A 13,038-nucleotide genomic window follows, 5' to 3' on the forward strand; every position below is an offset into this window, starting at 1 on the left:
CATAAAATCATAATATTTTAGATTGCATTCATGCTACTTTTACTTCTTGGATTACTACTCAGTTTAACAAAAGCTGTCATTATTGCTTACACTCGGCAGGACTATGTACTAATTGAAAACGGAGAATTTTCTATGTACAGCAAGTACGGGGACATATTTCGTATTACAAACTTAACATATTTTGAGAATATTATAGCCGATGAAAAACAAAATTTTTATAACAGTGTTCTTTACGACAAAAATAACGCTAAATTAGAATTTAATAATGCAGAGACCGAATCAGAAATTTTTAGTAATAGAAACACTTTGGAAGCGGATAGCAGAAACTCCAGACCATGACGATTTCATCAAAGTTAATGACAAATTAGACGAATTAATTTCAAACAATAACAAGTAGTTCACAACAAACTCAGAAATTTTTAAAATTATCACATAACTGACTGATACAGTACAAAATATTAAAGGTGACACACTTGCTAGAAATATAAAGAAGAACCGAAATCAGTTTATTTTGTTAAGTTCAAAACATGATAAATACAATAACTTTTGGAAAAATGGGAATTCTAAACCCAACTATTTTACATTTTGACGAACTAAAAAATATCACTTATTATCAGCATGGAACTATGACAGTTACGGATTTAATGGACGTTTCAGAGATTAAAATTATACACAAGAATGACATAATTGTACTTTACATTAAATACCCAAAAATAGAATTAACTTGTAAGTTTTAAGAAGTAAGGGTTATAGCTCAACTAGATTTTGCAAAACTGAATTAACAAACACATATTGTAAATTAGTAAAAGAAAAATCATGTTTGTCAGAAATTTTAAATAAAAATCAAGGAAAATGCAAAAAAATTAAGGAACGGAACAATAAAATTGAAATAATAAAACAAGGGGCAATACTAATTTCAGGAAAAAATAATGTCGAAAACCGAACACTAAAAGGAACATATTTAATTACATTTGAAAATCAAACTGAGATAGATAATATCACATATGAAAACACTGAGTCTAAAATTTGGAACTATTTGAAATATAACTATGTAAATAACTTTGAAATATTGGAATATATAGAATCAAGTAACAAGGTGTTAAAACTAGAAAACATAAATATTTTAGGTGAAGAAAATAAAAGCTTTAAAATCAATTCATTCATTTGGTATATTATTATTACTTTATGCATAATTTTTGCCATTTATCTTTGTACAAAATTGCAAAAACCACATAAAAATACAAAAGAAAATGATAATTTAGAACTCCAAGAAAACGAATATAAAAATATTTTATATTGGGTCATTGGTAGAGCTTTCCGGCCGGTATATTAAAAAGGCAAACTGTGTTTCCTCTTTCTCCTACGCGTTTCGGCGTACTTCACGCCTTCATCAGGGAGTCTGATTTTTTGCAAAAAAAAACAAAACATAATTCACACAACAATTAGACATAGTTACATATGACTGGAAATTATACATACATATACATATCTTTTTTATCACAATAGCACTTACATATTAAATTAGTGTAACTATTTACATTACAATAAATGCAAAACATTTAACTAAACACTTTTTCTTTTTTTTGACGTCACTGTCTTCGCCCATCTGAGTTGTTACTTTGTATTGCCGTCCGGTACGCACAGTTTATATTGTCAACGTCCTCTTTAAAGTTCATCGCGTCCCTTATCCTCTCCTGTACTCGCAGACTCTCCAAAGTTAATCTTGTTTTTTCTCGTCTTTCCACGTCCAAAATTGTGGTGTTCTCAAAATCTGCCATGTGTTCGCTATTCGTCAAGTGCTGTGCAAGTGCTGTTGTTGTCTTCCTATTTTTCGCGTCTGCTTGGTGTTCACTAATTCTGACTCCAAGCGCTCGTTTAGTCGTGCCTATGTATACTTTGTTACAGTTTTCGTTGACTTTACCTTTGCATTGGATTTGATAGACCACATTATGTTGTTGTTGTTTGTTTATTTTGTCTTTTGTTTTGGTGAATATTTTGTTTAGCGTGCTATGTGGCTTATGTGCATATGTTATGTTCTTGTTTTGAATATTTCTGTGCAGTGTTTTGCTGTCGGTTAGGCCTTGTATGTATGTGACTCCTGTAAATCTTCTGTTTTCACTTCTGCTGGTAGCCTTATTGTTTGTTTGCGTTGATTTTAATTTGTTAATTGTTGTTGCTATTAGCATCTCAATAGTTTTATTTGGGTATCCGTTCTTGTGCAGTATGTTTATTATTTTCTGTTTGTTACTTTTTCTGAACTCCTGGTCACTTAAGGAGTAGATTTTGTTGATCAGGTTAGTAGCCGTATTTTTCTTTTTTTCAGAAAATAGAGCAGAATCAGGGACGATTCATCTTAGCGAGGGGGGAGTTAACAGCAGACCACACATAATGGTTTAAATACAAATTGTAAACAATAAAGTTCAAATGAAGAAAGCATATTCCCATACTCAGTTTTTAATTAAAATCATAAAGCAACAACCTCTGTAATTTAATATCACATATTGAAATAAAATAACAAATGGCCAAAATGCTGACAGCAGCATCTTTGCATTCTTAATTAAATTCTATGGGATCGAAGATCAAACCAAAAGACCACACAGCGGCATTGTAGCCAATGTAAACATAACCGCATTCCAATAGCCCAGAACGCATAACGTGCAACAATGTCTTTTCCGTTCCTTCTGTAAACTTTTGATTAAGAAAACAATATCGCATTTTTCACGCTTTGGCATTTCATCAATCCACTGGCTGATACAACGCCAAGGCGTCATTGTGAAATTAGTTCTTACGAAAACAAATGTTAGATTATAAATAAGAGACAATTGAAATAAAGGATTCACTTCTGATAATTGTTCGCGAGAAGCGGAGTAAGTAAAGAGTCGTTTTTATTTTTTAAAAAAGCTTTCCTCGGAAAGGAAAGCTTAAGTTGCATGTGCATTTTGCTTGACTTTTATCGTATCTCTGGATTTTACTAACTACCTGTGTGAGGAAACCAAATAATGTAATTCTTAACAGAAGCGCCTAAAATTTCACGTTTGGCCATGTTAAGCACAGCTGAAGGTAATTTCCGGTATTTCTCCTACTGGCGCCAGAAACTATACTTATTATTTTACAAATGTATAGCGTTTTTACCAGGGATGGAAAATAATCATTATTTTTTAAATTTAAATTGAAAACATCAACATAAATTTTATGTATATATCTGTCTTTGTTTGTCCTACCGTGACTTACAATGATTTTTATTTTTCACGTTTTACTAATAAAAACTATAAGTAATAATTAAAATATGATTTTTATTTTCTCGCCCAGGAATAATGATTCCCCCTTGATTTTAAGTTTTTTGATCGAGAATAATGATTATCCTTCAATTTTTATTCTTTCGCTCAAGAGTAATGATTGTCTTGCGATTTTTATTTTTTCTCTCAAGAATAATACTCAGATTCTGAGTTTTATATTTTTGCTTGGGCATAAGGATTACTTTTGCTTTTTATTTTTTTCGCTCAGGTATGATGATTATCTTGCGATTTTTATTTTTTCCACTCAAGAATAATGATTGACACCGGATTTTTATTTTCTTTCCCTCAACATAAAACTCAAAACTTTATACAACAAAGACCATATGAGCTCTTGGCTTGTAATTTTATGAGAACACACTTTTTATCATGGGGTACCACCCAATGACAACGAAAAGTTTGAAATTCTACACTTATAGGCAGAAAATCGGCATCGAAGTGAAACAAGATCGTTTTCATGCCTTTTGCATACGCATATGTATGTATATCCGTAATACGAAAAAACACTAACTTATTGATCGTTTAATTTTGAAAATTTTCTTTCGTAAAAGGTGTTGCATATTTTCTCCATACAAAGAGTGCTCAAACACGTTTTTTATGTGAAAAACGTGCATGAGCGTAAAAAAAAATAATTGCCAAAAATCAACGGTAAGTCATATTATCTTCAAACTTACACTTTGTTGTACTAAAATTAAACGGGCTACAAAACTGCTTTCCCAAATTTTGTCTAAAGATGGTAATTAAAAAGTGAAAAGAATTCGCTCTAACAAAAGAAGGATACAACAAAGCACTGAACGCAATATATGCCATAGCGGCTAATAACGGATACAAAAGAGATCTGGTAGAAGAAATCCGAAGGGAGCACAAAAACAAAAAGCCAAACAAAGAAGAAAACAATGACAAAAATTGGGCGGTATTAACCTATACTGGAAAGTCAACGTACAAACTTGCAAAGCTGTTCCAGAAACACAACCTTCGCACATCATTCAGAACAAATAACAACGTGGGACGGATACTACGGAACACCACAAATCAAGAAGATCCATTGGATAAACAAGGAGTCTATAAACTAACTTGCAAATGCCGGCATAGTTACATAGGTCAAACAGGACGTAAAATAAAAACAAGATTCCCCGAGCCTATAAGAGACTATAACAAAAAGACACAGAAACCGAGCGCAATACCAGAGTCAAATTTTGCTAACCACATGTTTAACAACAACTGTTCACCAACGCAAATAAGAAAGGCAGCGAAACTACTGCATGTACAACATAACCTTCGACGGCAAAATAATAAACGAACAAACAAATACCGCATCGGATGTTATATTCGAACCCTTAAAATTGATTTACGAAAAAAGGAAAAATGACAACAAAAAACAGGCATGGACACTCCGAACACACCAAAAAGCACCACCAGGGCAAAAATCACTGACTTTTACCTACCTGCAGGCAAAAACCATACAGCGACAACAATGGACGTTAATATCGAAACAGCGAAGATGAACCTATTACCTGCTTCAAAAAATGGGCACCATGGCATATCTAGTAATTAATCATCGACGAAAATCACATTACCTAAGATAAATGAACATAAATTAGGGACAAATCTCGAACCAGACAGAACGAAAAATGACACTGAAGATGGCACAACGCCGAAACCGGTTTGTCTGCAAACCAAACTTGACAAGGGATGACGGAAATTCGTTCCAAAATAAATCATCTTACCACCCTGTCGGAAAAATCAACCAACACCAACACGCAAAAAAAGTTTTGCAAAAAAAGCAAAATAAGGCACTAAAAAAAGACAAAATACGAAGAACAATCAAAAAATATATTTATTTTAGAAATGGGTATATTAAAAGTAAAAAGAGAAAAACTATGAACTAGTTTCATTATATGAAAACTTTGTACTTTTAATCTTTGTACATTTTATCCTTTCGAGTTTATAATTCATAAAACTTTAATCTGTATAATTGTAGTAACATTGAACCACAAGATGCATTTTGAAGTTTTCTGGCAGCATTTTCATTCGATTTTCGCGAAGAAAAGCCTTGAATGTACTAAATGTGCGCTCGACGTAAGTTGATACAAGTGGAGCCCAATTTAAATATGGAAAGTTTGAAACGTTCATATTATCAGAAATAAGGGCGCTTTCCTCGCCCTTTACAATTTTATCCACACCCCTAATTGTCTTCAAGCCTACGTTAGCTGAGAAAACGGATTTGAATTTTTTCAACACCAATTTGGCAAGAGGTCCCAGTGCCGCATGGGCATGTGAATATTTTTTAATCTTAAAAAAAAAATTGTAAGTGCTATAATCACTTTTTTAAAGGTAGAAAAGGCAAAAATCTTAAAAAAGGCAACTTCAAATGTGTATATATGGAATCAGGGAAAGCTAAATCGTGGACATTCTTAATCGAATATACTCTATCTCTTTAGCAGAAAAAAAGGCAATTTCCATAAAATACGTTCCCTGCTTATAAAGAATGAGCGAAAAAGAAAAGATGTAATATCTATGTTTAGCATCTTTCATAGAAATTTTTAAAAATTTTAAAAATTTAGCGATGGTCAAAGTGGAAAAAATTAACAACAAATAAGGAAGTATAAGTTCGGGCGAAACGAAATTTTATATACCCGCCACTGGTATAAAATAACGTCTACCTTTGCATGATGAGCAGGGGCTTTTTTTCCATATTTCAAACGTTTTCGATAATATGCTGAGTTAGACTTAACTGAACTAAGTTTGATAGACATCGGTAAAGCGATTACCGGGATATACCTTTTATTCATAAAGTGGGCGGCGCCATGCCCAATTCCTAAAAGTTTTAGCAGTCTTGTTTATTGTTAAGAGATTCTTGTAAGTATTAACTTGGAGTAAATTAGCATTCTCAGTTATTTAAATATCTGAGTTTTCGTATATTTAAAATTTACTGTTATACGGGAAGCGGGTATAATTTTACACTGATTTGAATCATTTTCAATGCATTGCTTTTCTGTACCAAAGTTAATAAGTGCACCGAGTTTGTAGAAATTGATAAATCGGTTACTGAGATACACATTGTGGTCATAAGTGGCGGCGCCACGCCCATTATCCAGAAATTTATATGAATCTATTTAATTTTCTTGTAAGTGGCTATTGCAATCATGGATTTTAAGTGAATTAGCTTCAGTAGTTACTGATTTATCCAAGTTTCTGTGTTTCTGTAAATTACCATTATTATTTTCAACAGATGGACCCTTAGTAAAGCTGGTACCGAGTTTAGTAAGGAAGGGTGAAGCGGCTACTTAGATACGGCATTTCATCACGGGCGAGGTTACGCTCATTTTCCAAAACTTTCATAATAATACTATTTTCTATCAAAGTTCTACTGCACATACTCATTTTCAACAATTTGTATCCAATATTTACCGAAATATCGTAGTTTTTCCATTTTTCGAAGATACCGTTATAGGTGAAGTGGGCGAGGATACAGTCCGATTTCGCCCATTTGCAACACCAACCTACCTCGGATAAAGGGCAACCTACATACTATCGTTGAGATATCTCAATTTTTGCTCGAGTTATCGTGTTTTCGGGCGGACGGACGGACGTACAGACAGACAGACATGGCTTAATCGACTTCTCTTTTCATTCTGAGCATTTATGTATGTATACATTTGTATATATCTATCTCGATTCCTTTAGGCTGTTACGAATATGCGTTATGCGAACAAAGTTATAATACCCTTGCACACAAGTGTGCTCGGGTATAAAAATAGAGGTTTTTAAATTTTACCCGATGAAAACAAAGTACCAACAAGCTTGTTAGACTTAGCTTGTTATACATCATTTTAAAGGTATATACGTAAATTCCTTTTTTAAACCACGTTGATTTTCAAAATCGGATGAAAAATATTTAGTCAAGCTGTTATTAGATAAGTGCATTGTAAGAAAATAACGGTTGTTTTAAATAAAATAAAAATGGAGGTTTCAGGAACTATAGGAAACCTATTTTCATGTTGTAGTTGATCCTACCTGCACCCTACATTAAGTTTTGTTTCGTGTATATTTTGTGATGTTTTTGTAGCCGTGTTATTGGTTTAGAGCATTTATGACGTTTGCAAGCAATTTGATTTTGAAGTTAAACTCACACACACATTTATTTTCCAATCTCAACGAAATATAACTACGAAAGTAAGAAAAAATCAAATTTTTAATCTAGTTGGTGCTACGTGCGTGTACATACTATGCTATACTATGTAGATATGACACATGCACACGGCATGAAAACGATCTTGTTTCATTTCATACCAATTTTCCACCTATAAGTTTATAATTTCAAACATTTGTTTTTATAGGAAGATAACACAAGATAAAAGATGTGTTCTTATAAAATTTCAAGTCAACAGTTCATATGGTCTTGGTTTCATAAGATTTTGAGTTTTATGTTTGGCGAAAGAAAATAAAAATCAGGTGTCAGTCATTATCCTTGAGCGGAAAAAAACGAAAATCGCAAGATAATCATTATACCTGAGCGAAAAAAATAAAAAACAAAAGTAATCCTTATGCTCAAGCGAAATTATAAAACTCAGAAGCTGAGTATTATACTTGAGCGAAAAAACAAAAATTGCGACATAATCATTAATCTCGATCAAAACCATAGAAGTCAAGAAGTTATCATTATTATTGAGCAAAAAAATAAAAATTATATAATAATAATTACATTTATTTATTTGTTTAAAATTTTTGTACAACTAATTTTTGTACAACTTTTATATGTACATCAACAAAGAATTATAATCTATACTAACATAATTTGCCAAGAAAAGATACAAACTAAAATATATGAGTTCTTAATGTAAACTTAATACTAATACAGCAAATGTGAATGATTAAAGAGGAAAACGGAGATGTATAATGTAAGAGAATAGGTAGAAGAAGAAAGAAAAAGGAAAAAAGGTACACACCAAGATTATTTGTAGTCAGAGGACATATCAATGAAAAACAGTCGACTGGAAGTAAGCGAATTATATTTAGGGACAACCAAGCTGTTATGTCTCTGTGATTTGGTTAGTTGAAGCTTTTCATATAAATATTGCGGGACTTTCCACTCTAACAATTTATACAAAAAAATGCAGTTTCTTGCAGCCAAAAAATTTATAATACTGCAACCAAGAATTTTATCGCACCATGGCGATATATGAGCATATCGTCCAATGCCATACACATACCGTGTTACGTTATTGAAAGCTACATTCAACTTGCTGACTGACTTTGAATCAAGTTTGCTATAAACTATTTCGGAATATGTGAAATGGGGAAAAATTAACTGCATAGCAAGTTTGCGTCGTGTTTCCTGAGGCGTAAACGAAGCAGACATTCCTACGTAAAGTTACATACACATTACTTACTACTTTATTAACATGATCACAACAGCTTAACTTATTGTTTACAATAAAGCCTAAGTTCTTAATTTTCTCAGTGGTCATGAGGGCGGCTGTACCAATCCACAGAGGTGGGATGTTGGTAGGGTCTATTACACTTTTACATATAGGCATGACATACGACTTAGCAGCATTTAAACATAAAAGATTCCTCTGCGCCCAACACAAGATACCGGACAGATCACTATTAACCTTAAAACATATATCCTCGACGAGACCTATACGATTCGAAAGGTACAGCTGAATATCATCAGCATACGCATGAACATTTACATATTTGCACACCGAAAACACATCATTTACAAAAATACTAAACAATAGAGGACCAAGGATTGATCCCTGAGGGACACCTGCTTTGATAGCTTTAAACTGAGAAAAAACATTCTCACATTTAACTCGTTGAACTCTGCCCTTAAGATAGCTAGACAAAAGTTTTATCGCACCATTAGAAAACCCAAAGTAGTGCCTGAGTTTCCGACATAACAAAGAGTGGCTGACTGAGTCAAATGCCTTAGAAAAGTCTAAGAGGCATAGAATAGTTAGATCTCCATTATCGTACGGCATTCTAATGTCATCCAAAATTTTAACCATAGCTGTGGCACAGCTATGCTTGGGTCTAAACCCAGACTGCAAAGGAGAAAGCAAATTATTTTTTTGAATGTACATGGAGATTTGGTCAGCCATCAAAAACTCACACGCTTTAGAAAATGCTGGTAAGATACTTATAGGCCTGTATTCACAAGGGTTCGACGCAAGTGGTTTTTTAGGAATAGGCAAAATAATTGCTTTTTTCCAAGCATCCGGAAAACGGCCACTAGAGAAGCAATGATTTATTATATGGGTAAGAGTACTTATAATAAATGGGAGCACGATTTTAACAAATCTTAAATATATTCCATCATCACCAACAGCATTCGACTTAATAGCCATAATTGCCTTTAGTACATCACATTCACTCACGCAGAGAAACGCAAAAGAATCTAAAGTTATACAAGCATCTAAAGGGGTATCATCAGAGATAGTAGAGTTACTGCAGTTTTCCGAACCAATAAAAAAGTCATTTAATAGATCAGGGTGAATTATGCACTGCACTTTATTTTTCCCATGTATGTTTAAATGCTTCAAGTTGCTCCACAATTCTTTAGATGGGAGAGAAGGATTCAGTTTTTGTTTACAATACCACCTTTTAGCTTGTTTAATGATAACGGTGGCTTCATTTCGCGCGGTCTTGTACGCATGCCACGCAGTATCAGTATTCGACCTTCTCCATTTGGCATGCAACTTGTTGCGTTTCTTTATAGCGAAACTTACTTTTTTGTTAAACCAAGGGCAGGATGTATTAATAACGTTTGCAGTACGGACGGGGACATGACGATCAAAGAGGGTAGTTAAATTATTATTAAGGCATTCGAGCTTCTTGTCTACCGTTTCATAATACCAACATTCATTCCAATGAATAGAAGAACAATCAGAGAACAATGCACTATTATCTAACGAACGAAAATCACGATACGAGAAAGCAACACAAATTGCAGAACGTTCAAACACTACATCAACAGTACAGAAAATTAAATCATGGTCAGATATAAAAAATAGTTGGTCGAGGGTAGAATCGGCGGTGGTGTTCTTTTTGCGGTGCATTCATCGATACCATCCGAGGAAGTTAGTCTTCCTGCCATTGAATATACCGAATTTAAATGTATACGTGTACAGGCTGGAAAGACTTATATTTATTTAACTCTTTGCTACATCCCTCCTAATTCTGCCGTATCAGTATATATGCAGCTTGTTTCTTTACTTGAGGCCGTAAATGCAATGCTTACGGCATCCGATTCTATGATTGTTTTGGGCGATTTAAATCTGCCACACATTTCATGGAACATCATTGACACCGATGTTGTACCAATTTCATCTAGAGATAGTTACAATGTATTTCTGGAGGAAATGGCTGAACTTTGCCTCAAACAAATAAATATATGTCCAAATAAGTTTGGAAAGGTCTTGGATCTCGTTTACGTTGATGATGTTCCGAAGGCCTCTATTAATCGGTGTGATCCCCTAGTTTTGCCGGAAGATGCATACCATCCTGCTCTTGAGTTAAGCTACGAAATCATAAATGAAATACATAATAATAAGTCAAGTTCAAGTACTAGATATGTTTTTGCGAAAGCAAATTTCAGGAAAATTAACAAAGAACTTGCAAAGTTATCTTGGCCAATATATAGAGATGACGTGGAGCGTAGCGTTGAGCACTTTAATGATACTGTTTTCAATTTGTTTCGAAAGTATGTGCCAATACGTAATATTGTTCATGAAGAACCAACACAATTATGGTTCACTAAAGAGCTTAAAAAATTTAAAAATAAAAAGTCGCACTCTTTTAAACTGTATAAAAGAACGGGCTTACACAGTGATTACCTAAGGTACTCAGTTTTGCGGCATAGCTACTTTGCATTAAATAAGAAATGTTATAATTCATATTTATGTAAAATTAAGAAGAATTTAATTAACAATCCTAAATCATTTTATGGTTTCGTAAATTCAAAGCGTAAGGCACATGGTTTTCCGTCCGCTATGCATTATCGCAACACTGTATCTAGCGACAGCCAACTCATTGCCAACATGTTTGCTCGGTTCTTTAGGTCCAATTATTCTGTAGACTTCCCTATAAGTGGAGACTATCCGTACGAGCTTTGTCCAATCAACTCTGCTTATATTCCATTAATATCTTCCGATGAAGTTTTACACTCTTTAAAAACCTTAAAAGCGTCATTTAGGCCTGGACCTGATCATATTCCGACCTGTTTTCTTAAAAACTGCGCTGAGAACATCTGCGAGCCTTTAACAACTCTATTCAATTTGTCACTTAAACATGGCGTTTTTCCGTCAGCCTGGAAGGAGTCTTTCATAATACCACTTCACAAAAACGGCAGCAGGTCGTCTATAGAAAACTATCGAGGCATAGCGAAACTCTCCGCTATCCCCAAATTATTCGAAGCAATTATTATTAACCAGCTGACATATTCTATATCTTCTTCAATTACACAATCTCAACACGGGTTTTCTAAAGGAAAATCTACTATGACTAATTTATTGGAGTTTACAACTCATGTCTCAAACGGTTTTAGAGAAAATGCTCATACCGACGTAATTTACACCGATTTCAGTAAAGCTTTTGACAAAGTATGTCACTCGTTACTCATCCGTAAACTCGACCTAATCGGCTTTCAGCCCAGTCTTCTTCAATGGATCTCATCTTACCTCTCTGATAGAACACAAAGAGTTATTGTTAATAATTGTTCTTCCAACATCATTAAAGTTTCTTCAGGAGTTCCTCAGGGAAGCCACCTTGGTCCGATTCTGTTCCTGATATTCATTAATGATATTTCTTCTATAATAAAATATTCAAAAATTTTAATGTATGCTGATGATGTGAAACTTTTTAAAACATTGTCCTCTATCGAAGAAAGGTCTTTGTTACAAGCGGATCTGAACAACGTGGTTAGTTGGTGTAATACAAACTATATGCCACTAAACCTTCAAAAATGTAAAGTTATGTGTTTCTCTCGGAGGGCTGTTCAACCAGCTGTTTATTCAATATCAAATTATAATCTGGAGCAGGTATCCAATTTTGTCGATCTTGGTATCACAATGGATTCCAAACTCAATTTCAACCATCATATTAATGTTACAGTCAATAAAGCCAAAGGCGTTTTTGCATTTGTAAGGCGATGGTCAAAAGAGTTCAAAGATCCTTATGTTACAAAAGCTCTTTTTACCAGTTTAGTTAGACCTATACTAGAATACGGATCTATTGTTTGGAATCCCCGCTACCAAGTTCATTCAGAAAGGATTGAATCAATTCAAAAACAATTCTTGCTTTTTGCATTGCGTAATTTAACTGGGATTCAGATTACAATCTCCCCCCTTACACAAGTCGTCTAAAGCTCATAAATTTGCCTACACTCGCAAGTCGTAGAGAAATGCTGGGTATAATATTTATCGTAAAATTAATGACAGGCTTGATTAATAGCTCGGCCCTCCTGGCTGAGGTAAATTTTAATGTTCCTTCTCGAGTGTCAAGACACTTTCGACCTCTATTTTTAAAGCCATGCAAAACTAATTTTGAACTAAACGAATCATTCCGTGGTTTATGTCAAGATTTTAACTGTCATTCCAGCACGTTTGACGTATCGGACTCGATTTTTACTATAAAGAAAACTATTATTTCCACTCTCAATAATTGAAATACTATCTTTAGCATATCCAATCAGCTGATGAATTTGATTCTGTAGCTGAATAGTTTTAGATCTCGACAC

The 13,038-nt window shown here is 33.8% G+C and overlaps 1 protein-coding gene across 1 annotated transcript in view; it reads left to right on the forward strand.

Moving 5' to 3' along the window:
* LOC118744108 (scavenger receptor class B member 1) overlaps positions 1-13,038 on the forward strand; it is a gene marked incomplete at its 5' end in the record, with an annotated part of 65,354 nt that overhangs the window by 48,029 nt on the left and 4,287 nt on the right.

The sequence above is a fragment of the Rhagoletis pomonella genome, unplaced genomic scaffold, assembly GCF_013731165.1.
Source record: "Rhagoletis pomonella isolate Grant_MI unplaced genomic scaffold, Rhpom_1.0 Rhpom_scaffold_00008, whole genome shotgun sequence".
In the NCBI taxonomy this organism is placed as follows: domain Eukaryota; kingdom Metazoa; phylum Arthropoda; class Insecta; order Diptera; family Tephritidae; genus Rhagoletis; species Rhagoletis pomonella.